Source organism: Hippocampus comes, unplaced genomic scaffold, assembly GCF_001891065.2.
Source record: "Hippocampus comes isolate QL1 unplaced genomic scaffold, H_comes_QL1_v1.1 scaffold62, whole genome shotgun sequence".
In the NCBI taxonomy this organism is placed as follows: Eukaryota; Metazoa; Chordata; class Actinopteri; order Syngnathiformes; family Syngnathidae; genus Hippocampus; species Hippocampus comes.
Window position 1 is genome coordinate 919,202 of NW_017806062.1, and position 26,077 is coordinate 945,278.

General features: G+C 42.9%; 1 protein-coding gene across 2 annotated transcripts in view; it reads right to left on the bottom strand.

Annotated features, from left to right (window-relative positions):
- Positions 1-26,077, bottom strand: part of plxnb2b (plexin b2b) — a 194,578-nt gene that overhangs the window by 103,101 nt on the left and 65,400 nt on the right. For both annotated transcript variants that reach the window (XM_019893346.1, XM_019893345.1), the window contains one exon: positions 8,868-8,978. The gene's annotated coding sequence lies outside the window, so the exon portion shown is untranslated. The remainder of the gene's footprint in view (positions 1-8,867; positions 8,979-26,077) is intronic.

The following is a 26,077-nucleotide window of genomic DNA, read 5'->3' on the forward strand; positions in this document are numbered from 1 at the left end:
CTGCAAAAAACGCGGCTGTTGAGGCAACAGTCAGCCTGTGGGTGTTTTCTCCCCCCCCCCCGCTCGCTAAATATTTAACATGAACACAATGTATGCCCGCCGGCTACAAAAACTTACAAACAGCTCGCCTAAATGCGCAAGTTTTCTTCACAGTGTGAAGCGAAGGGCTTTGCAGGTGGTTACAATTAACGATTCAGTTGATCAATGTGATTCGCATGTACAACTTTCCTGAGTATCCGCTAACCTCCTTTCTTTTCTTTTTTTTTTCTCCCCCCTCTACGGCCCCGCCTTCGGCATCCTCTCGGTCGGCAAAACGCTATCAGCCATGACCATCTGTTATCCCCGCAGCAGAAAAGTGCAGAATCGAGCCACTCGAAAGTCCTCCGACTGGTGATTGCGGACAAGACGCGGTGTTACGAGTGCGTTGCCATTTCAAATCGCATCTCGGAATCGCCGCCGCCTGCTGCTTTACATGAGATTGTTCTGACTACACCTGCTTTGCACAAGTGATGGTGCGGAACACATATTACTCCGCAATTGATAGCGTGATGGCAATAATTATTTCAAATAGTACCAAACGGCAGTGCACAACATATAGTTAAGGGCATATCAATCCGATTTGAAGGTATAAGCAACATTTAAAGGGCAGTGCCGGTGACCTCATTTTTTTTTCATTTTGTTTTAACTTCTGACGTCCTTTTCTCATCTTTGCAAGATAAATTGAGTTTAAACTAACCAAGATGGCCTTTTTTAAAATCAATTCGCGTTGGTCGGAAGTACCGGTGATTTTCAACGGGCCATTTTCTCATTAATATTCGAGATGTAAAAAGGCTTTGCTTCGGTTGGGCCTCCCTAAGTTGATATGCAAAACAGATTTCTCTCATTGGTCGTTGCCAAAATGTGGGCGTATTTTAGCCATCGAATCTCTTCATTGTCATAGCTGCGTTGAAATTCAGCGGGCTGTCGGCAGAATTGTGGCTGACCCAGAGTGCACTCTGAGGCGGCCGTGGAAGTGCGATGGGCCAGTCGTTTTTTTCACTTTTAGTTTTTGAAAACCTGGCAGCTCACGGCCGCCAAGTGAAAATCCTGAAGCGGACTGACCCGCTCGAAAACCACGGTCTCAGTGGTACTCCAATTTTTCTCTTTTAAGCCACCTCCATGACGACACTGTCTGACCTGGTGGTCACTTAAAACCTGGAATTTGAATTTGTGGCCAAAGCTTATGTTGGTGGAACAAAAATTGTATTGAGAGGCTGAAATCAGAATTTGGACAATTTAAATAAACACTACACCAAGCAATTAATTGGCTGTAAATCTCTTCACATGTTAGCATTTTTGCAGTTTTGAAAGGAGTCGTTTGCTACAGGGTCAGATGTAAAATCCTGATCAATCTGCCTTTGCGCTTTTAGGATTCAGGCTGCTGTCTTGATGTGTTAGCATACCGACAGTCGAGAAAACTAAGGTGCAAACCAAACGCTAAATAACCCACGAACAAGATGTATTGACACGAACCGATTAGAGCAACATGTGGAAGTAAAAGTAAATATATTTATTGATCTTGTGTTTGGAACCCCATAAAAAACATCCCCCGCATCTCATCAGCCTGAGTCGAAAATTCGTCCTTATAAACCGCTAAATGGTGTGATGTAGTGGCTTGCATGCACAAGAGCCGCAACTCAAACATTACATTTTGTTCTCCGGAGACCAGCGGGGGAAAAAAACAAAACAAAAAAAAACCACAACCTCCTTGGCTGAGTTAATTAAACACGGCGCGTATAGTGTCTGGCAAATCCCTCATGTCTCACCCTTGAAAAGAATCATGTCACAACAACAACAGCTGTTGCGTGCACACAGTGGGCCGTCTAAAAATAAACCGTTTTTTTAAACATACCAAGAAGGCGATCCAAATGCTAACGGGAGAAAATTTGATTAAAAGACAGAATAAAAAGGCGAAGGAAACAAAAGCAGCCCAGGCTAAGTGAGAAATGCAGTTCCGCGCTTGCAGAAGATAGCCAGGAAAATATCCTTATCACTTTGACGTACAACCTCCCTTCCCCACAAGAAGCCTTTTTTTAAGCAAGGCGCAAGAGCACCAGAGGTGTAATCGGCATGCGTAAACGGGCGGCCGGGGGGATAAAACGCGTCGCCATACTTTGTGGGTGTCCCTGTGCCTGCAGCAGAAGACTCCCATCTGTTTTCAAGGGCTTCCGCGTCGACGCGCGGACCTCATTATTTCCCAACATGCGAGGCCCATATTCCAGATGAATATCTATTACAAGGGGAAAGCCTGTGAAGGTGGCCGCGCAATGCTCAGCCAGCAAAACGCTGTTAAGACGGCAAAGCGACATGGGGCACTTAGGAGGCAGCGCATTAAGAGTGTGGTGGAGCAGGGAGGCAAAGAGCAGCCATTTGTTGCAGGAGGCGGCGGCGGCGGCGGGGGTGGGGGGGGGGGGGGGGGGGGATTTTTTTTCATTTCGTGACCTCCTCCCAAGTGCAGGAAGGAGGGACCGCCACCCTTGGCGTTTTGAGCGCTCAGCTTCTCAAGCTCGCACACGGTTCGCTGCGAGCACGCCGCTGCAGTACTTGATGTCACTTGTGCAAGATGCCTTTTCCAGTGGAGGTGCAAAAGCATCCAGCAGGCAGAAATCCCAAGCTGCTTCATATGCAAGTGCTATAATGACCGATCCCCGTGCGGAGGGCGCCGTAAACTAACCCGGAAAAAAAGCTACACGTTCTTTCGTAGAGCCAGTTGAAATAAGAAACAGCTGCTTGGAGATACAAATTGTCTCGGTAATATTATTAGGGCCCAATACCACTCATACTATTGATACATAAAATATCTATGAAGCAACAAATTAAGAAGACCTCGAGTTTAGTTCTGATTACCAGTAACTCTGAATTTGCGATTTCAACACAAGTGACAAAAAAATAAAAGAAAATAAATACAACTCAGTGAGTGTAAGTGTAATTTGAAGAGCAATATAAAACAGGATCTTAATGGACAAATGAGAGGACAGCCTTCGATACAGTTCACTTAGCAAAGCTCTTTCACAGCCATTGGTATTCGCCGCCGTTACGTACAACTACTTAAAAATAAGGCTAGTTTCGACCAAATACCGAGAGCAGGTATCGGTACTCACCCATCCCTAAATATACGTTAAATAATGCCATGTGACGCTAGGTGTTAGCACGTCTGCTCCACCGTTCTGAGGTTCCTGGGTTGAATCTCGAGACTCACGATTGATCAGTGAGTAATGATTATGTCTTATGGTGCGCTCTGTTGGTCATTTTCAGTACGGATCACACTACTTTCACACATTTTGAGAAACAGAATATATGTACCGCGCAAACGTCGGGTTTCCACCTCTGCAAGAGTGAAGCTAATGGAACTTAATGCTCTGATGTTTTTTTCTTTTCACACATCAATGCCTGGGCATGGTTTGAGGAGCGATGAGAGAAAACTGAATATTTATTTAGTCATGACCAGCACGGGGGGTTAAGGTGAGCCAGGTGGCGGAGGTGGGTGGTGAGCTCGGGACTGGGGTCTTTACGAAATGTGTCCAGCCGAGAGGGAAGAGGGTGTTAGAGCGGCAAATGGGAAAGCACAGCTGGATGTAAATCACATAATCCTTCTCGACTGGGGGGCAGCGGTGCGCTGATTGCCTATTTAAATTCGCTAATACCGATCATTCTGTCTGGTTACCTCATTAGCATGTGCAGTTTGTCCGGCAAACCACTTAGAGTGACTGGTGCACGTTATTCTTCATGTCCCCTAAGCTAAAGCTCGGATTTAACAAAAAATATGCTTTATACATATATCGCATAAGGGGCGCAATTATGCACTCAACAGAACTTTTTATTGACTAAAGCTGTTAAATAGCGGCGGAGCATGAAATATCCTGACTAATGCTCTTGTGCATGACAAATCAGAGCAATTCATTCACAATCAGATAGGTTGCCTTCAAAAGGTAAGTGGCAGTGTTTACCAGGTTTTAGCTCAGAAAAAAAAAAAAAAAAGATGCTGAAACATTGATTTAAAAATCGGCATCAAATTTCTTTTGAATTGATTTGGGGAGTCATCATAAGTGAGGTAATTTGTTGCCTTAAATTAAGTTTTCAGTGGCCAGTACTTACCTAAACGAAATGAACATATTCAACCACTCTATACGTAAAACAATGACAACCACAAACTAATAAACACGAACTTTTGTGAACTTGAAATAATTCATTTGAAGACTAATATTTGCAATTTCATGGAACTGCGGATATAGAAGCAGCATATCATACGTTCTGGAAAATGTTGACTTTTAAATTAATAAACTCCTAAAAAAAAAAAAAAGACAATGCTCTTGTGCATGACAAATCAGAGCAATTCATTCACAATCAGATAGGTTGCCTTCAAAAGGTAAGTGGCAGTGTTTACCAGGTTTTAGCTCAGAAAAAAAAAAAAAAAGATGCTGAACCATTGATTTAAAAATCAGCATCAAATTTATTTTGAATTGATTTGGTGATTCATCATAAGTGAGGTAATTTGTTGCCTCAAATTAAGTTTTCAGTGGCCAGTACTTACCTAAACAAAGTGAACATCTTCAACCACTCTATACGTAAAACAATGACAACCACAAACTAATAAACACGAACTTTTGTGAACTTGAAATAATTCATTTGACGACTAATATTTGCATTTGAAGACTAATATTTGCAATTTCATGGAACTGCGGATATAGAAGCAACATATCATACGTTCTGGAAAATGTTGACTTTTAAATGAATAAACTCCTAAAAAAAAATTAAAAAAAAGGCAGGCAACTGAACTCGTGTTTTGTTTTGTTAGTTCTGCTACCTTATTTGGGTTTAAATCGGTCTATCTATCTATCAGCTAGCTAGCTAGGTAGATAGATAGATTGATAGCTAGCTAGCTAGCTATCAATGTCAGGTCAGTATATCAGTGGCAGTATCTATTCAGCTATCTTTAAAATTGTTAGCCTTCGACTCTGGGGACCTAAACTTTCTGCCTAATGCCGCCGTGGGCCCTTCTGGGTTATCACTGCCTGCCCACAAGCAAAAACCGGGCGAGGAGGATGACTGAGGATGAGTGGTCGGCCGCTATAAGCAGACGCTCCACCCTAAAGAGGAACAGCACGGCAGCCCCGGCGGACATCTGTTTGCACAGGTGTGCTTACGCGATGTGATTAAGCTCGGCACTGCACACACATTACCCGAGCGACGGCGCGCGGCTACGCCAAACCAACCTATCTATCTATCAGCTAGCTAGCTAGGTAGATAGATAGATTGATAGCTAGCTAGCTAGCTATCAATGTCAGTACTGTATATCAGTGGCAGTATCTATTCAGCTATCTTTAAAATTGTTAGCTTTAGGCTCTGGGGACCTAAGCTTTCTGCCTAATGCCGCCGTGGGCCCTTCTGGGTTATCACTGCCTGCCCACAAGCAAAAACCGGGCGAGGAGGATGACTGAGGATGAGTGGTCGGCCGCTATAAGCAGACGCTCCACCCTAAAGAGGAACAGCACGGCAGGGACCATTACGAGCACATGCAGATGCTTCTCCTTTGATCCTCAAAAGACCGACAGAAAGCCTCATACATGTTTTAGAACGGCAGCGTGTATATTTGCAAAAGGACAACATGGGAGAACAGTGGCTGCTCTCGAGCCATTCATCGCTACAGCCGCCTATGGAATCGAATAAAACCGCACAATTAGCGGAAAAACCGCAACAGCTCTCCTTAAAATGTTTGGAATTCCCGACGGCGTGACCTAGTGCCCCAACTTACAGGTTTTTTGACTTGTGAGTGGTAGCTTGGTCATTTTTTGCTGTTTTTTTTTGGGGGGGGGTTGGTTGGTTGTTCACTATGCATTTAGGCTGAACCATTTTGAAAAATAATACAATTGTGGTTTTTTTTTCCCCCATCGATATTACCATTACATTTTCCATGCAGTTTTTTAAAAATCAAACACAAGCAATGAATTCATTTGCAATACAATAAATATCAGATTTATTTGACATCAATGTTTTGGTGTTATAGGCTCGGTTTTCGCGACAATAAATTAATTATATTTGTTTTAAAATTTTGCTTTCTACATAGTTAGCTTTACATTCAATTGATTTCTGAGTTTTTGGTGTTTGTCATGGTGTCCATAAATAATGTGATATGGATTTAACCAATGAAAAGGAGTGCAGTGAGTGCCCAGACATCTAATGATGTAAAATAGCAGGCTGCGACATACACATGTATGAAAAAGAAAAAAAAATAGTCATAATGAAACGGTGAATTCATGAATAGGCAGGCAGGGGGTTTCATACCGTGCATGCTTTAAAAGCCACTGTGTGCTCATATAGAAAATAACAAGGAGGAACAAGTGGCTGGCCTCAAGCCATTTATCCAAAGAGTGGCCTATGCGATATGCCGGAGGTGGGCAGCGGCTTTGGCAGAGTGGTGGGCACTTGAAGCCTCAACACACCTGTTTCCACAGCGAACGGCGGAAAGATCGATTCCACTCACACCGGCGAGCTGCTTCATGCTTGAAATGTAAAGCGACAACGTGCCTGAATTCATTCGTCGGAAAGAAGATAAAAGTCCTCTCCCGAAAACAATTAACTCAAAACGAGAGGAATACCAAAGCAATTTTCTTTATTTATGTTAGCTCCGCTCAACCGCTTTACCCTTCTACCGCTACCAAGCCGTAAATCGAGTGAGGTTTTGGGTTTTGGGTTTTTTTTTTTCCTTCCGCAGAACATTCAAGCCATTTCAGATGACCTCACTGCGCAGCGGCAACAAAAAAAAAAAATAACTCCAACAAACGAGAAAGAAAATCCCATTTCACAGCAGCCAGGAAGCGAGCAGGCAGGGGGAGAATCTTCTCAAAGAGAAATTGGAGCTGCAAATAAAAAGCCGCTCACCCCAACATATCCCTCCTTAAAAAAAAAAAAATAAAAAAAAACAGAGGAGCTGACAGATTTAACGCAAAATCATCCCCACTGTACGATTGCAAAAGCTTACGGCGCGCTGACAACTTGAAGGGAGGATGCCGGGTTCTTGGCGGCTTATTAGTACTGGTAAATATCACTTGTGCCTTTTAAAACTTTCACCTGTGACTTACACTAAAAAACACACAAGATCGATGGCCAAAAAGGAAAAGGGAATAAGATTCTCCTTTCTATCATGTTGCTATCAAAGGATTGTACAACAGGTAACATTCAATTCCGATTCTTTTTGCCTTGTCAGACTTTTTGCCGGTACAGTATACCAACCTGCTTTTGCATAAAAATAATGGAAATTGTGTCACCTCATTGCGTAAAACAGCGATTTTGTCACAGCAAAAAAGTTAAAAAATTTAAAAAAAAAAAAAAAAAAAAGAAATAATGCAGCTGGGCAGCAAAAGGCTTTTAACACTTACGTGTAAAAACATCTTGGTTATACCACTTGGCGGCAAAAAAACAACAAAAAAAAAAAAAAAACATCAGAATTGTGTCTTCTTAGGAGCAAAGTAAACTAAACTCTTACATTAGAATTGCATGACTTTCACGCAAAAGAAATGGAAATGTGTCACTTGCAAGACAACCTGGAATTCAAAATCGTTGAAATTGTAAGGCTTGAGAATTAAAAAAAAAAAAATAATAAAAAAAACCTTAAGTAGTGTGTCACTCAGAAGCAAAAAAAAAAAACCGAAAAGGCTACAATAGAGTTGCCTGCAAGCAAAAAAAATAAATAAATGGTGTCACCGGGACCCCAAAAAATAGAATTGTGTCACTGGAGAGGGGAAAAAAAGGAATTTGGAAACCAAAACGAAGCACGTTTTGTTTTTTCGCAAGGCGGACACTCGAAAATGGCGAGCAAAGCTCTTGCAAACGGGTCAGCGTCAAGCTGCGGGGCTGTGCTGTGATTGACACCTCGTCGATAGGTTGTTCTTCCGTGGGCGCGGTGGTTTCTTAAAAACCAAACAAACCGCAAACTTCCCGTTTTAGGGAGAAAAAAATACATTGGAAATACGGCAGAATCGTGCCCCTTGGGGTAAAGAAATTTGGGTCGGCAGGCAGCAAATAACATCAGCATTGTGTCACTTGGGAGGAAAAAAAAAATCCATCAGAATTGCGCCTACGGGGAGAAAGAAATATTGTGTCGCCGAGAAGCCTAAAACAAACAAAACCAACCCCCCCCCCCACCCCACCCCATTGGAATCGTACTGCGCTTGGAGGCAGAAAAACCATCCAAATTGTGTCACTTGCGCCATAGAGTGTAAATCCAGTTTCGGGAGTATGATCGATGCGTCTGTGTTTGGAGTTACTGTGACTCTCTCTGACATCAAGCTGCAGGAGACAAAACACATTTTATTGGCCGGCCACACAGCCGGTCTTCATTTTCGGATTCCGTCTGCCGTCGAGCGCAACCCCTCACCTCCTCCAAAAACACTTCCCGCAACTATAACGAGTTCCAATCTGCTCTCACTTCCCAGCTCCCGCCGAGCCCAAAGTCAACGGCGGGGTTCTGCTTGCGTGAAATGCGTGCGATGTACTGTATATATTTGCAAGCGCTAATGCTAGTCCGCGCAGGCTGTTGGGCCAGCTTCAGACAGATGGTTCTGCGAGAGGCAGAAGATTAGAGAGACGGCTTGCTTCCCTCCCACCCTGTTGCTCTTTGGGCTAAGCGCTATTTCGCAGAGGAGACACCGAGGAGGTGCATAGTGCAAAATATCCGATCTGTCAAGGTGCTTATTCTGCATGCTACTATCAAACGCTAGCAGAACACAAGGTGGAAGAACATAAAGATATTTTGAAATGACTTCAAAGAATGCTTTTAGATGGATGGAAATGGCGACAAGCAACGCGCATGCTACGTACGGTTAGCTTACCCCAGATGTTGTGCCTCCGTTCTGAATGATACGGTATCGAACTCCACAGTCGCCACTTTGCTGCAACGCTCCGTATTCTCTCTGCGTTCGGTTTACCCTCTCGATAAAAATCTGAAATGACACAGGTAAAAACGTGATAATGTTAGCTTACTCAGTTACAGTGACATGGACACTCTGGGCTCAGGAGCATACTCCACAGTCTCCACTTCCTGCAGTGACCCGTTTTCTTGCTCCCCTCAGTGTCCTCTTGAATATAATCCGAAATGTCAAAAATACAAACACGCGGTCTACTGTTAGCTAAGCCTGTTGTTGAGCCCACACACTTTGGATTCTCCACTATTATACTCCCCAGTCTCCACATTGCTGCAGCAGCCGTTTTTTTCGGTGCCCCTCAGTCGATTCTTGAATAAAATCCAGAATGACAAAAACAAACACACACGCTAACGTTAGCGTACCCTAGGCTGTGGCTTAGCTCTGGACACTGCAATATTATACTCCGCAGAAATCAGTTTTCTCGATGCCCTTAGTCTCCTCTCGAATATATCCCAAAAGCACAAATAATTGCACAGGCTCGACTTATTTCAGCTGTTCCGGAATACAACAGAATAAAACTCCACAGTCTCTACCTTGCTGCAGCAGCTATTTTACTCTCTCCCCTCAATCTTCTATCGAACATTAAATTGCAGGACAAAAATACTGTAAACCTTATTTGGTGACTCATCATTTAGCAGGAATAAGCTGCCAACAGAACAGAAATTACTCCTAAGTGTAAATTCTCATAACTATGTTCCCCCAACAAGACCTATGATTCAGGTCTTTTAGAGCATTCTTTCTAAAATCATGTTCTTGCACTATATGTTGTGTTACTCATTTTAGGAAACTATTTTTTATTTTTCTATTTTGTTCTACTTTAAAATGTCTCAAATTATTCTTTTTTTAAATCTCATGAATTCATTTACCTTTAAATGTTGCCCTCACATGTTTTGTAACTGTGTGAAGCACATTGAGTTACCTTGTATATCAAATTGCATTATTACACGTTTACTACTGTATTATACATCGTTTTGCATCACAATTCTTTAGGCAATGGGTTGGGATACAGCAAGCCACATTTTAACAAACAAGCCCCCGGGTCGAAGATTGGACACAGATGAGCTCCAAAAAAAAAAAAAAAAAAAAAAAAAAAAAAGAAAGAATGACTGTACTGTGTTTGGAGCGGTTTTAGCCTGTTTTGCTGTTTCACACTTGGCTTGCTATGACATCCCCTCGACAGCCCGGGTCAAACAAAGTGCAGACGAACTTCACAGTAAAGGCGCTGCAAAGGAGGCACGCTCAGACAAATTCAGACGAATGGATTTCACTCTCAAGTCCAAATTCGGTGTCCGCCCAGAGATGCTGCACAGCCGGGCACTCCTTAATTTGTGTCCGACAGTTTCAAACTCTACTTGATGGAAAGCCAGTGAGATTCCCTTTGTTCAAATGGGGTACGAGGCTTCCCATTTTTTGTACTTGTCTGACCTTTAGCGGTAAGAAAACCGAGCCAAGAGAGAGAGAGAGACAGCGTGAGTGTTTCGCACTTGACGCGGCGCACGCAGATTGCAGCGTTGGCGCAGGGCTGGCGCGGCGTACACAGACTGTCCGCTGACCTGGACGCTCGCCGACCCACCTGACCTTGCTACTTTGTGTCGATGAGCAGTTCATCACCGCCGAGCCCGTACCTCAACTAAAAATACATTCTTTGCCCGGGACGAGTGTTGAGAGTACATTAGTGGAGAATGGTAAGGTGGGGAAGGAAGCGGGAGGAGGGGGAAAAAAAAAAAAAAAGATTGCAATGAATGAGGAAATGACAACGGACGAAAGATACGGGGACAGGTTTGGCAGCCGTCCATGAAAAAGACAGCTGGCAGCGTCATCCTTCACAAACCTGGCGGCGGTGCAATCGGCGCGATGGAAGCAACCCTCCGGAGGGCTGGAGAGAAGGAAGTGAAATTGTGGGGGGGGGGGTTGTGTTGGTAGATAACATGGCTAGTCTCAAGACTCCCATGCTAATTAATAAGTTCCACAGACAAGCACCCCCACACCAACCGTCAGCCTTCTTGCAGCCTGGCCCCTGCACCAACACACGGACGGGGCTTCGAGTGTCATGCCGGTTCTCCGCAACTGGCCTTGGTTTGAGAATAAGATAAGAAAAGATAAGAAAACCTTGAATAGTCTCACAATGGAGAATGTTGCTTTCCCGAATAAAAGTCCAAATAGTACTGCTGGAAACTGTGAAAAGCACACTGCCTCAGACGCAACAGTCGGAACGAGACGCGCTAATAAAACAACGACAATGGAGGAGGAGGAGGCGCTCCTGTATTTACTCCTGAGCGGCTCGCCAATGTAGCGAATTCTGGGTTTCGTCAAAGTTTACAAACAAGTTTTCTTGTCACAATTTTGGACATGTTGAAAATTTCCTTCCAATCCATTGTTTCGCAAACAGTGGCTAGTGTTAGCAAAACAACCGTGAGCATTTGTGAACCCTCGTAAGCCGCGGCACTTCATTTCTTTTTTTTTTTTTTTTTTTTTATCGGCGAATGCTTAGAGACCACTTGACCACAGGTCCAAGATATGTCGGCCCATTCAGCATTTCAGAAGCGATGAGGTGTCACCCTCCATTCTCCACCTCGATCATCATGCCAGGCAGGAAAAAAAAAACAAGGCACGAGGAGGAAAGGGCGCCTTTGAGAAGGTCGTGAACGTTCATGTCGAGTTCCCCGGCGGACGAAGAAAACCCACTTCAGTTTCGGAAGCCGAATTCCATCTTTGACGGTGGACGATAAACTGAATACTGGGGAAGGTGTGCGTAATTTTTTATCGGGTTGGGTCCAGAGATTCACCTGCTACACTAGGAGTCCACAAAAGCTCCCAAAGGTGCCCCAACATCGACTTCCATCAACCAAATTCGACTTCCAAAATTCATTTACATGACGAAGGTTGATTACAGATACACGTGTGATAATGGAACAAATTAAACGTGTAAGTACCTGGCTGGTTTTGGCAACACCGTGCAAAAGTGTTTGAGGACGGATAGGATGAGGGCAATATCAGGGATGAAAGGTGATAGGAGGTCTGATGACCTTGTCTGAAGGTGAGTCTGCTGACTGCTTGGTCACTCTGGCGCAAAGACGAAAGGGGGAGATGAAGATGAATGGGAAGGAGCTCGGGGGCGGTGCTGATCACCAGCCGGCCATTCCACTCCGGCGATCGCCTCAGCCAGAGCGCAAGAGACAAGGGACAGGGGCCCAATGAGGCAGGACGGGTCTAGTCATAACAACGCTAACGCAGGCCTTGGTGATGTACCATTAGTGCCAGAATGTCATCAATCAGAAGCAGCCAGTGGCCGAAACGCAACAACAGGGGACAAGACGACCAAACCAATCGCAACCTTTGGCCAAAAGGAAGAATTTATATTTTAAGGTTTTGTCCAGTTTCCATATATTTCTTTAACAACAAAATATATATATATTAAATGGATAAAGGCTCAAATGTCAATAAAACACCAATATACAATGTAACCCTCTGAAGTTAGTGCATCACATGCGCTTCCGGTTCACTTTTTAGTGACTTCCTTTGGCACCATTGCCACGGCGGCTTTGCCGTGCTATTTCAGGCCTGGCGTCTACACCACAGCGTTTCACCGTCTTTTATGCAGACACACTTTTTTTTTTTTTTTTTTTTAATGGATTGTGTGGAAATGTCAAACTTTGAAAATAAAATAGAGCAGCAAACACTTATACTTGCTTAGGTTATGCCATTCACCCGGTGTGGGCGTGGCTAAGACAGTATATGAATAGAGAATCATTTTATGCTCCAGGAGCCGTGTGTCGATCTTTTTTGGGGGCATTTTCTGGGATTAAAAACATCACACCTGAGACGATAGTCTTCTGGTAGTTATTGTTAGTCGAGCGGACATTCAAGAAAAAGATTAAGCAGGAGTTGTTACAAAGATGCGGCGATGATGAATCTGCTCGACCTCCGAGCAACCAATTTAGCAGGATTCCTGCGTGAAAAAGTCGAGCACTTTGAAACTGTTTTGGAGCACCAGGCATCCTGCGTCCGTGGCATTGATGTTTGCCAGCCAAACTTGGCACTGATGGGCTCTGGGGATAGGCAGCGTCTGTTTTGAACAAGCCTGAAATTGGCTATTTCACGTTCTGCGAGTCTGTTTGAGGCGACATCAAAAAAGCCTGACACGTGTTCTTCAACGGAACTAGTACAAAAGCGATCCGTACACTGAAGTTTTGAAGCATTTAAAACAAAGGTGGACACTGAACTCATTTGGGATATGATACAGAATCACCTGTGATAGGTGAAAATTTACAATATGGAGACCATATAAAACTTTTTTTACAGCTCACTTTCAACCCATTTAAACTTGAGTCCACACTTCTTAAAAACTATGTAACTATGTAAAATATGTAACATGTATGTTACATATTTTGATGCATTTTATGATTTAGAAAACATTTTTGTCAGAATTTTGGGGGGGGTTGGAACGGATCAGGGCATTTACATGGAAAACACGTCTCTACTTACAAAACTTTCTCATAAAGAAATTTCTTCCAGAACTGATTAATTTCGTAAGTAGAGGTACCACCGTATATGTCTATGAGTATTATTATATTGATGTTTGTGTTAAAAAACTTGTGTGTTATATAACCAGCGACGCAGATGCTAATTGTTAGCTCGACTCAGTTGTTCCCCATGATGCGTTAGCATCAAGATAGCAGACTTTACGGTAAAGCTCAAAGTAGGAAAATCAAGTGTTTTTCATCTCAATTCATGGTTCATTTGCCTTTCTTTTTCGTGTAAGTCGAACAAAATATTTATGCGTGATCAATCTGATCATGTTTATTGTAAAACAGATGAATGTAACGCTTGTGTTTGTTAAAAATAAATACGTGGGAAGAGGACTTTGAAAAGAATACACATTTATCACAACCGCAACCACAACACTGAAAAAAAAAAAGCATATTTTTCAAAATCTTTCAGCCCTCGTTTCAAATTCATTGGGACTGCAGCCGCCAGCCTTTGGCATCCCCCTAAAAGCCCGCATTAACACGAGTCAGATTGTCCGGCTTTTAGCGGACAAGGCTGGAATTTAGTCATTAGGATTTCTTCATTGTCAACTCCGATGCTCTATTAGAGCGCGTGGCTTAGCATCTCCATTCGGAGCAAACGGCTTCATTAGCATTAGCGCATGTAATAACCTCGAGTGGGGATTTCCTAACCCAGATTTGAAACTGCACCCAACACAAGCGTGGCAGCAACGCGTCAGACAAAGTTGAGCATGTATATTTATGAACTACTCGAAGGAATACTTATTTGTATTCCGGTGGACGTATAGGGCGCAGATCTGCGATTTGCACCGGCTGCTTTCGAGAGAACTCTCAGCAAGATCTGGGGAGCGAGCGCCAATTCAACCTTACACGCCAGCGCGCTTCCACCCTGTGATCCAATTAATTTCACATCCGTATGTAACACGTCTCCGCACTCTGCAGCGCCACAGGAGAGGAAACGGAAGTTTGGATGTGGGCGGGGGTGAGGAAAGACGGGACAATTTACAAAAAGAGGAAGCGGGCTAATGGGTCAACGAGGTTGTTGTTCGCCTACCCGCCCGGTTAATTTCCAATTGTTTCCAGTAAATTTCACTGGGAATTGAGTTCAATTTAATTTCAAAGAACATATGTTGGTATGTCACGAGCAGGCATTACTGTCCCATAACTGCTCCAAGGGCTGTCACGATCAAACATTTTTCGACCGAAAAGTGATGTTTGCAAACATCTTATTTTGATTCAACACAAAAGATAATCAGTCTGCTTTTGTGAAGGATAACAGAAATCAGAATAATTACTTTTGAAAGGCAGAAATTGAAGGATTTGGACGATTTAAGTTCCCCAATGGCTCGAAACAAGGACGTGATTATGAAAACAATTATCGATTCATTTGACAATGAATTGCTGATTAATCCCCACCACTTGATCCATTTTTGTTTCACTTCACGCAAGGGGTAGCATACATAAAGCTCCCACGTAGCTAAAATTTAGGCTCACAACAGAGGGAGGAAAAAAAAACTATTACAGTGGTACCTCGACTTGCGCAATTAATTGGCTCTGGAAGAAATTTCTGAAATAGAAAATGTTGTAAGTAGAGACGCGTTTTCCATATAAATGCCCTAATTCGTTCCAAGCCCCCCCAAAATTCTGACATAAATGTTTCCTACAGCATAAAAACACACCAAAATATGTAAAAAATACATATTACAATCAGATTATTGCACAATAAATGAGAGTTGTGCATAATGTAAAAAACAAAGAATAGAGTAAAGAATAAAAATGATGGTCGTTTAACATTTAACTGCATCTTCATCGTTTTTTGCCCTCTTTAGTTCATGTTTTCTCTCAGAAGTGGTTTTTGCGTGGCGTTTTGTGAAGAACTGATCCAAGGACGTTTGCTTTTGTCGGCTTTTAACAATCCTTTGAAAATGTTCAAGGCAAACATCAGCATAGTGAGCGATCGCTCGACTAGTGACCACTCTTTCTTTCTTTTTTTATCGGAACACCTCGTGGCCCGAGGGGCGAATGACAAGGACGCTGCATAGACACACATTGTAGCGTCCTTCTTAGCCAATGGGATGCCAGGATGATGCTCGGTAGTAGCCAATGGCAGAGCAGCTATAATTATGTTGCGTTCGGGAAACTCGGAGCTGCGAGGAGCAGCTCATACTGTATTTTTACCTTTCATATCTTGAAATTTCTTGAGGAACAAGAGGCAATATTTTCCTGTTGAGGCGTTTCGTAACTTGAAAATTTCATATGAAGAGACGTTCGTAAGTACAGGTACCGCTGTATTATATATTTATTTATTTTAATCGACAATGTGACCGCTCGCAATTCAAAATATTCTTGTCAGTCAACATACTAACGAACTTGAGATCCGTTTGCCCTCATGATGCTAAAAAAAAAAAAAAATTCTCCAACTATGTTCAAGCTCCCTATTAAGACCCAATGTTCAATATTAAGGCTTGTTTCCCCCCCACCTCAAAATCGTTTTCATTTCCAAGAAATGTTTCCAACTGAAAATTCCCCCAAATTCACGAGACAATTAAGGTTGCATGTGCCCACCCTTGCCTTTCAGGAGAGCCAGCTACACGCGAGTTAGCGGTGGAGATCAGCGCTCCCGTCCGCTGTGCTAATCGACGCTCCCGGTGCACTGGAAGGGGGCGAGGCAGAGCATTAGCAATGGAAGAGGCGTGCCCGAGCCTGTCTGGGGAGATAGGACAGAATGACACACTCAGCTGGTGCTTGAAAGCGGACATTTCCTGTGGTGATGGGCCTGATACGGGGCTGACAAGCGCTTAGTCACACATTCCTGCGAGCAAAACAACGGGGGCCAGCTGGACGCCCCTTCTTTTGATGGGCAAAAGAAGCAGAGTTGGAATTAGGAAGCCGCTGTTTATTTTGGCGGCGGTTGTTGTGAGCCTCGGGGTGAAAGCTTCGGCAATGCAGTTGAAAGGCCAGTCGGAAGCACAACAATGTAATATTGTAATATTATTTTCTATGCCGCTTATCCTGCTCAGGCGATCCCAGTTGACTCTGGGCCAAAGGCAAACTCCAACACGGTCTGGGCGCCAGTCAACAGGCACATATTGAGACAGATAACCATTCACACATGGGAGAATGTTTTGAACTCTGAACTGCTTGGATCAACTTTCTCGAGTTGTCATGTTGTACTTCTTCAGAAAGTGATGAGTTGAGTGAGTCGGCAATGAATCGATTCTGATGCCATTTCCTTTGCCTTGAAGAGTTGCAACTAATTTACTTAAATATGAATGATATGTACAATTTGATTTAGCACGATACGACTTTGTCTGATGAGAGTCTAGCTTAACGCTAACGCACAATGCCTCAAGCCATAGACAGGCTAAGAGAACTAGCAACCAGCCACAGCATTCGAGCCCCTTTCGCAACATTTAGTTGAACGCAAACCTTTGTTATAAAACTTCCGAACAAATTGTGTTTTTGTATGTTTTTGTATGATTATGTATATTGGATGCAAATAAAATAATGTAGAGTTCTATGCTTCTTACTAAAAAAACACTTTTGCTGTGGTTTTAATCGGAGTTGAAACAGATTAATGGCATTTCCAGTCATAGCAATGGGGAAAGATGATTTGAGATTGGAATGGGAATTTCTCCATTGTCAGACAAATCAAGGTTTTCTTATCTTTTCTTATCTTAATTTAAGATCAATTTGAATATATCGTTGCTGGGGGTGCGACGGTGATATTCCAGTATAGATTACCCGGATTGCTGAATGTCCATTATTAATCAGAGCGGCGTTTCATAACCAGCTTTGTAATAAGTCTAATTGTCACCAAAGAGACTTGCTTCTTCCCCATTTCAATGAATGTAAATTAGCCACTTTGCTCATTTTCTCTTCATTGACACGATGCGAGCTAATCTCCCCATTCAGCGCGTTTGCCGAGGATGTCAAAGCGTTGCCGCGCCTTTGAATGAGCCACTCTGCATAGACGTGAGCAACTACAAATGTTCTATTCAACTCTCTTTCCCCCACCTCGAGAGTCTCGGCACTCCCCCTTCTATGAAGTCACATTTCTTCGACGCACGCAGTAGAATTGTTCGAAGGAGGCTTTGTTAAGTGTTGTCATTATTTTCTGGTCGTAGACGTGGAAGGTCTTCTGATACCTTGCCAGGTGTTCAGGACAACTGGCACAATAGAAAATAAACAGAATGATTAGAGAAAAAAAATCCACAGGCAAAAATAAATAAATAAATATACAGCACACATGGGCACATTCACACCGGCACATAATGTGGGCCTGATTTACTAAAATCCCAAATAGCAGGTGCGAAATTGCCTGTTTGTAGATTGTGCGCTTTGTTGTTGTTGTTGGACGTGATTTACTCAGCGTTCACTCGCTCTGGCACCAGGTTTAAAAATGGTGGGGCCCGCCATGTCTGAAAGCGGGTGTTGTACTTTCTGGAGCTCTAAAATTTGGGAGAGCACTGACAGTGAAAAATGAAGTTTGAAGTGATGGAATTGGAAGTGTTTGCGGAAAAGTCCAATAAGCATAACTGAGTTACATAACAAATTGATTGCTGTGAAAAACATAGAAGCCAGCAACCGCATAAAAGCCTGCTTTGTTTGATTTAATGTGCCACGTGTGTGTCGCTAATCGACACACGGTATGTGTCTATCATGTCCAACATTGGGTTTGAAACTTGGGACAAGCGCGTCCAGAAAACTGCTCTGTGAAAGGCCCGCACCAATTGTCGGTTCACTGAAATGGCCCAGACAAAAGGAAATGCCGAGTCGAAAGGAGTTTTGTCATAGGTGACGAGGCATGACTCCTTCTTGTGACTGCTCCAAGTCAGACCTTCAATCATTCAGAATCTCCAAAATTGCATGACCGAAAAAAAAATGTGTTGCTGTGATTTTTGTTGTGATTATTTTTTTGTGCTCATTCTACATGCCAAAATGAACTGTGCGGTAAGTTACAAAAAAAAAAAATCCATCTACAACATCCGTGTCCATGGCTGGCCTATGAAGTTGCACAAAGTAAAATCGGGCGGGACCACTGATGTTAATCAGTGTTTGGCCGCTCTTTCCTTGGGGTATTATCTAGTCAATCTGAATGGTAATCTTCGAAAAAGGATGGAAGGCCGGGCTGCCTAAAAGTGGCACGTTACGCAAACAAATACCAGGCGGCAGCATCCGTAGCCGTCTGACCTCGCTTCTTATCAGATGCTGCGCCGGTGTTATGAAAGCCGAGCGCGTGCACCGGGCTGGGGCATGTCGATGCATGACTATGTGTCTTCTGTGCAACGAAAAAAAAAAAAAAACCCAAACAAAAAAAATAGCAAATCACCACACGTCGCGAACAAAAGCACACATCTGGTTCTATTCAGGATGCCTGGAATTCTTTGCCTGCTTGGTTCAGATTACGAGCTGCGGCCCCCACGCTGTCTGTCTATGCAGGAGAGTAGATAAACTCTTGCTGCTCTGCACAATGCCTCGACTATTCTGTGAGCGAGAGTGGAGGCTGGCCCGGAGGGGTGAGGGGAAATGAAACAACCTATCCAACTTTCTTTATGTTCTTGAAAAAGCTTAGCATACAGACGACATAGTCAAAAAGATCCAAAACTGACCGCAACATGCATGACACACCAATAGTTGGTGGTGTAAGCCCCGCCCCCCCTCCCCTCGTAAATCATTCAAATGAGTTCGAGAAAAACAATACACTCTTGCATGACTGAGTGATATTGTCCTATGCTACAAAGCTTCATAAATCTATCGGACTGCCACCACCAGATCGTCTTTCGCCAGGAACGTAGAAGTTTCCAATATAGATGAAAATTCGCCATTTTTAATTCCCAGGAAAATTCAACGTGGGTCTGGGCGAACTGGCTAAAATGCGTATCTTGATATAAGTATTCCATATCAGTTGATGATTTTTTTTCGTTGTTTTGTTTTGTGCTATTCAAAATAGGGACGTGGAGAAAAAAAAGACTGAATTTAGATGAATTTTGCTCAAAGACAAATGTTTAACCTTGAATATGAGGTCATCGCAACTTGGAAAAATTCAAGTGATCGGGATAAAGATGAAATAAAAACATGTTTTTCAATGTTCTTGGGAAGGAAAAGTGCATCACAAAGTAACTGATATCAGTCGATCTCGCGAGTGATTTTTTTGATCACTTATTTAAAATAAAAATGACTCAATTGATTGAAGATTAATTTTTTTTTAATTGATTAAAGATAAAAATTAAAACAACTAACATGAGGAAAAATACCATTCAAAATATCTGGAAGTAAAACTAATTTTTAAGGAATGTACCGTATTTTAGGCACAATAAGGCGCTTTGGAGTATAAGGTGCACCTTCAATGAATGGCCTATTTTAAAACCGCATTATAAGGCGCGTAGAATAGAAGCCACAAAAGTGGCTGCGGATGCGTTATGCATCCACCAGATGGAGCCACACTAAAGAGAATACAACACAATACAGCTTCATTTCTAGAGAGCGTTCACAACCGCTGCAGCTGTTACAAAGCGCTTTACAGAATATTTAAAATACCACGCACAATAAATAAGAATATTGATCCATATATAATGCCCATCGGATTATAAGGCGAACTGTCGGCTTCGGAGAAAATGGAATGCTTTTAGGTGCGCCTTATAGAGCGGAAAATACGATAAATCGTTTGAGTACCTTGGAGGGTGGTATCATGAGTTGTCCCATTCTGTTAAAAAACATGCCCATCTTGAGATTTGACTTGACAAACAAATTGACATTTTAGCAGGCTTTCAGTTCGAAACCATCCAGCGAAAAGTTCACTGTCATGTCTTTTTGGGGAGCACGAGCAATATAATTTAGAGGCCTCTCCTACAGCGCAGAGTTGCAGCCCCTTTTCATACACAAAAAGTCAAGCACAACAGGGTAGAAAAGACTGCATCATGATGTCAACTTGTGCCCCCTGTGAATTCCAGGTGGGGAAAGCCCCCCGAAGAAGTTGTTTTGAGAACAGCGTTTAGGAGAGTCAGGCTGGCACCTCTGTTCAGTGTCAGAAATTCCCATAAATCAAGCCGAGTTTAATTTTGTGTTGGCGCGAGAAGCCTCTCTATACGGAGTTATAAATAAGAACATTTCCATCCGGGAATGAAAACATCGCCACGCCACAAACTAGCTGTAGTTATTTTTTTCTCCTCTGTACATTTCCGACGCTCCCCACTCTCCAATTTCCCGCAGTCTTATCTCGCGGCTTTGACAGAGTGATGTCTTCAGCCAAAATCACCTTGTCTGCCGCGCTTCCCCGGGAGATGGAGTGCCAGCCATGTAGACGATTCAATCGGCGAGAAGTGAAAGAGCAGATCGCAGACAATATGCCGCGGCCCCGTTATCCCCCGCCCTTCCGCCTACCCCATCCGCCATCCACCCATTCCTCGCTTAATGCGCACCACACCGGGCTCAAGCTCCCACCTAATGGCCCCATAATGTCATTTTACGCCATGTTCTTGCTTTTTTTTTTTTTATACTCACTCTAAACGCAAGCATGTCACAGAGGCGCAATAAAAACAGATCTATTTCTTTATTACTCCTCAAGAAGCATATAAGTGAGGAAAATAATGCTCTCTCAGATGTTCTACACTGAGCTAAGCGCCGCCCTCCCCCCCACCTCATGCTGTTCCCTCAATACCTAATGGGCGTTTTATTATAATCAAATGAACGCCATATCCTCACCATAAATAGCCTACTTAAAAAGTCATTTTCTTGTATGAGGGTCCGTCAAAGAGCAACATGTTTAAAGGCGAAACTTCACTGACGCCGCGCAATCTCGCTGCATACCATCTTGTACAAACGCGGCGGGTTTTATTATCGTCCGGGGGAAATGTCGCCAGGTCGCATTGTCACAACTAGCAAGGGAAATGCCGGCGCAGAAGAATTCCACTCGAGCAAGGGCAAGTTATTATCCTCAACTGGGAATCATTCCCAGCTTGGACCCTATATATCATCTGCTCGCGCCACGTCATTTACACAAGTATGGAGATCCGAGGGAAGATGAGCATGTGTGATGGGGGGGGAGAGGGGGGTCCAATCTCTCACGCCGAGGAGCCGAGACAGGCAGGGAGACATGCTCCGAGCTCCGTCTAACCTAAGGCGGTATCCATGGATGAAATGAGAGGATTACAGCGGGTATTCGAAAACACGTCTAAAAGCATGAACCAATAAAACATCTGTAGACATTCGCAAAGCAAAGAGTACAAAAGTCGCTTATTAAATTGACCAAAACAATGTACGGCGTCTAAAAGCATGAACGAAGAAAACATCTGAAGACATTAGCAAAGCAGAGTAGAAAAGTCGCTTATTAAATTGACCAAAACAATGTACGGAGACAGATCAGACAAGTCTTTTTTCTTTTTAGCATCCCCTTAAACCTTAGCCCTAAGTCATACAAACCTTTTTTCTTTTTAGCATCCCCTTAAACCTTAGCCCCTAAATAATGTAACGGCATCCTAAAATATTGGAAAAAGAAAAAAAAAACTGTAACGGCATCCTAAAATATTGGAAAAAGAATGAAAAAAAGAACTGATCGATGATTCAATAAAAATGTCTTCTGTATAAGTTCAGTCAAACTTGTAGCTACCAGTCAAAATGTTTGTGAATAAATAGTTCTAAAAGACCAAATGCAAACATATGGTACTTAAAAGTGAAATACAACTGAACTGGAGTTAAAAAATACACCACTATGCAACTCGAATGAATACGATCAATTCAATTCATTATTGAATATAAAAAATAAAATATTAATTTTTTTAAAAAAAAGAAAACAAATGAGTTGCACAAAACGGAACTCAATCGCTCAGCCAAAATCGAGTGGGCAAGTTTAATTCATCAGAGCCTTTTTACGGCACCTAACCAGGTGCAGCTGTGCCGCGGTGGAGTTCAAACGGGCTCAGCAGTAAATTCTTTGGTGTCAGAATGAAATGTGGTGCTGTGAGGAGGCTAGGTATCTACTTGAGCGAGGCGTTTATTGGTCAAAGTGGACAATGTGAATTCATCTGAGAGCTCGTTTAAGTTTTAAAGTCTTTCATCACCCTTATCTAGGAGAGGGAGGCATTCCATTTCTTCGGATGGACAAGAATGGAGATGCCTGGCTGGGTGCTGCCATTTTGGCTAGCAACAAAAGTTTGTGCTTAGCAGTTAGCGACGACTTTACTTTTAGGGATGCGTTTATTGATCCAAAGTCGACTATTATTTTTCAGGCAATGGAGAATTGATCTCTGGACGCGCATCTTAACTGCCACGTTTGGCCTTTTTGAAACAGCAAACTGATTGAGGGCTGAGAACAGCAACCGAGCAAATTCTCAAGTGCGCGCACGACGATGCCCGTCCTAAGATTTCGGATTTCGTGAGCATATTCTCGTTAGTTCTCTCGGAACATCTGGATAATTGTCCTCCCCATTCCGCAAACGAATGGAATGATAGCTGTGTCAACGGCATTGTGAATAATAGTCATTACTGGCCGTACTTTCAACGTCATCACGCTCGCTTCGGCCCGCTTGACAGCTCGGTCGTCATTACCGACAACGACTAATTATTGGCTCCACTTGTTTATTTATTTTGCTCCCGTTGGGATGATGGGCTTCTTTGATGGCCCCCGCTGAATCGTTTTCCCATCGTTCTGCTTTCCTTGACATTTTGAAAGGTGAGTAAATGCAATAATTGTCAGCCTTTTTCTTCCCAGTCGGCGAGGTTATTGATAACATCGGCGGCGGCGGCGGCGGCTTTCATCTTCTGAAACTGTTGACACGTTGTATCAATATTCCTACTTTGAGTGGCGAGCGACGCTTCGCCTCCAAAAATAATGAAAAAAAACGTTACATGAAAGCAAAGTTTTCGAGATCAAGTGCGACCGCAGACAAACACGGCCGCTCTCGCAGATGTTTTCCATCAATGCCGGCTGCCAAAGCGGCGTCTGGCCATAGTTGGGGGGGAGAATGAGAATAGGAGGAGGAGTGGTTGGAGATTCGCATCACCTCAGATTTTTTAGCCATGATTGTCAGGATTAGGCTAGCAATAGTACGCCTGACCGACAATCAGAGACGATGGTTTCCACGGCAACTCCAAGGCTACAAGCGATGACCAGCTACTTTCTTTCTCCATATAATAACAATGATACATAATACCTTGACATCCAAGTGACCTGACTTACAAGGATTTTAAGATAAGAGCCGTTTTACGGATTTTTTTTTTTTAGCTTTGCCTCGCTTTATGACGTTAATTATTGATTTCTTTTCCATAGTTATATATTTCCACATAGTTTACGAGAGTGGCCCGGTGGTCCAGTGGTTAGCGTGTCGACCTCACAGTGCAGAGGTACCGGGTTTGATCTCAGCTCTGGCCTTCCTGTGTGGAGTTTGCATGTTTCTCCCCATGCCTGCGTGACTTTTCTCCGGTTACTCTGGTTTCCTCCCACATTCCAAAAACATGCATGATTTGCTTTCGCAGGCCACATAAAGTGATGTGGCGGGCCGCATCTGGCCCCGTGCCTGCCTGACTTTTCGCAGGCCACATAAAGTGACGTGGCGGGCCGCATCTGGCCCCCGGGCCTTGATTTTGATAGCCGTGAATTAGACAATGATGGCACAGCACTTGATTTTAAGTCCCCTACCCTCCCTCCCCCAACTAAAAATAATTTGCACTACTTTGGGGGTTAAAAAATATTTCACATGGGGTCCATCACAGATGAAAAATTGAGAACCATGTTTTGATGATAGCAACAGTTTGGAACCAGCAATATGTTGACCAAGAGCTTCTTGACAAAGAGGAGGCATTGCATAACAAGCTACGCCAACTAATAAGATGCACAAATGCATTTGCATTCCACCCCCGAAAGTCAGAATTTAGACAACGGTTGTGCGGAGGCAGCTCATGTTTGCAAGGGTCCGAAGAGGCGAAACGTACAAGGCCCCCGAGGCCGGATCTGTTCCAACTGTGCCCTGGCAAGAAGAAAACGAGCAGCCCTGACAGCTTGGATCGTCACAGGAGGCCATGGAAAACTGCAGGGCAACACTATGGACCATGAATCCGGAAGAAAAAAAGGGGGGGGGGAGTTTGGGGGGTTTATACTGGTTTGGTCGCACAAAGACGTGACGTTTTGATGTGTGGCTCGCTTTTATCATCTGAGGCGTATTTTTGAGCAAGTCATCCACAGCTTATTTGTCACAACACTCGCTTTTGGTAATGAGGAATTTTGAAAGCCTGACAATGCATTGTTCATTCATTACGACGGCAAAAAAAAAAAAAATCAAAGAATGACATCGTCAGCAAGGGACAGAAAATTGCACAACAGTTTTTTTATTTACTTTGAGCGTGCTGGATGAGTTTTGCACTCTGGGGTGAAAAGTTGAGTTTGGTGAAGTGACGAACCAATTGCATTTTTAAGGGGAGTTTTGTGCACTGTTGAGAACTTGGGTTAATGTTATCGATTCAAATGATTCATACACATGAATTTTAAATTACATTTTTTTTTTTGGTCCTATAGTCACCAAAGCATGTACAAAATAGAAAGTAAAAAAAAATCTTCAATTTTTGCATGTACCCACAAATTTTGTGAGTCAACAATTTTGTTTTTATCTGATTTTTTTTATGTTTCCCTTTCTTCAACAAAAAACATCTACAAATGTTAAGGGTTTTTTTCCACTCACCCAATTTTTTTTAAGTGCACATTTTTAGATAGATGATTTTTGATGATATTTTTGTTTCATTTTTAAGTTAAGAAAATAAAAGCCAAAGTACAGAATTTGGAAATACAAGCTTTTGTTGAAGAATTATAATTTATCAAAAAAAAATTATTTAAAAAAAATTACAAATGAATTTACAAATTTCACATTTTTGTTTATTTTTTTGTTTTTTTAATTTTCCACTAATGTACCTTCTAAAAAGTCAAAAAAGTTTTTGGTGAAGATTTTTTTTTGTTTTGTTCAAATTTAAACACATTTTTTTTTATTAAATCCCAAAATGTGGAGATACATGTTATTTTGTCATAAAACGCAGATATCTGCTTGGTTAAAAGTGTATGGCTGTCCATTGTTATTTGCGATTCCCTCACAAAATAATTTGAAAGACACGCCGCAAAGACATTACAGGGCCAAACTTTCTCAGTGACAGCCACGGCTCTGTGTGGAAAGTCTCCAGAATCAACATCAAAGTCAATAAGCGGGTCAGCTCCACACAGGGGAAAATAAAAAATAATTTGACGACAATAAACACAAGCGGCGTCATGTTCGTTGTTCTCGGCGCGCCTCTTGGCGTCGGGGTTGCGCTCAGGCAAAGCCTCGCGGGAGCCGTGATTGACACCTCCTAGTCCTAGCAGACGTCGCAAACACCACGTCGTTACGGTGACATTTACGGCATCTTCTGGGATGGGAGACGAGTTCCGGGGAACAAGAAAGGAATCATGATGATAATCAACTCTAAAAATAAAGTGCGAGAATGTCTTATGTGTTGGGGTTTGGGGCCGCTGGGGTTGCTTTCATAGCTCGAGGCAAATAATCGGTTTGGTAGAGTCAGAATGGAAGGCTGGGCAACTATGAGCTCCAGGAGAAACAAATAAGATCTCAAAGGAACTAGCATATATATATA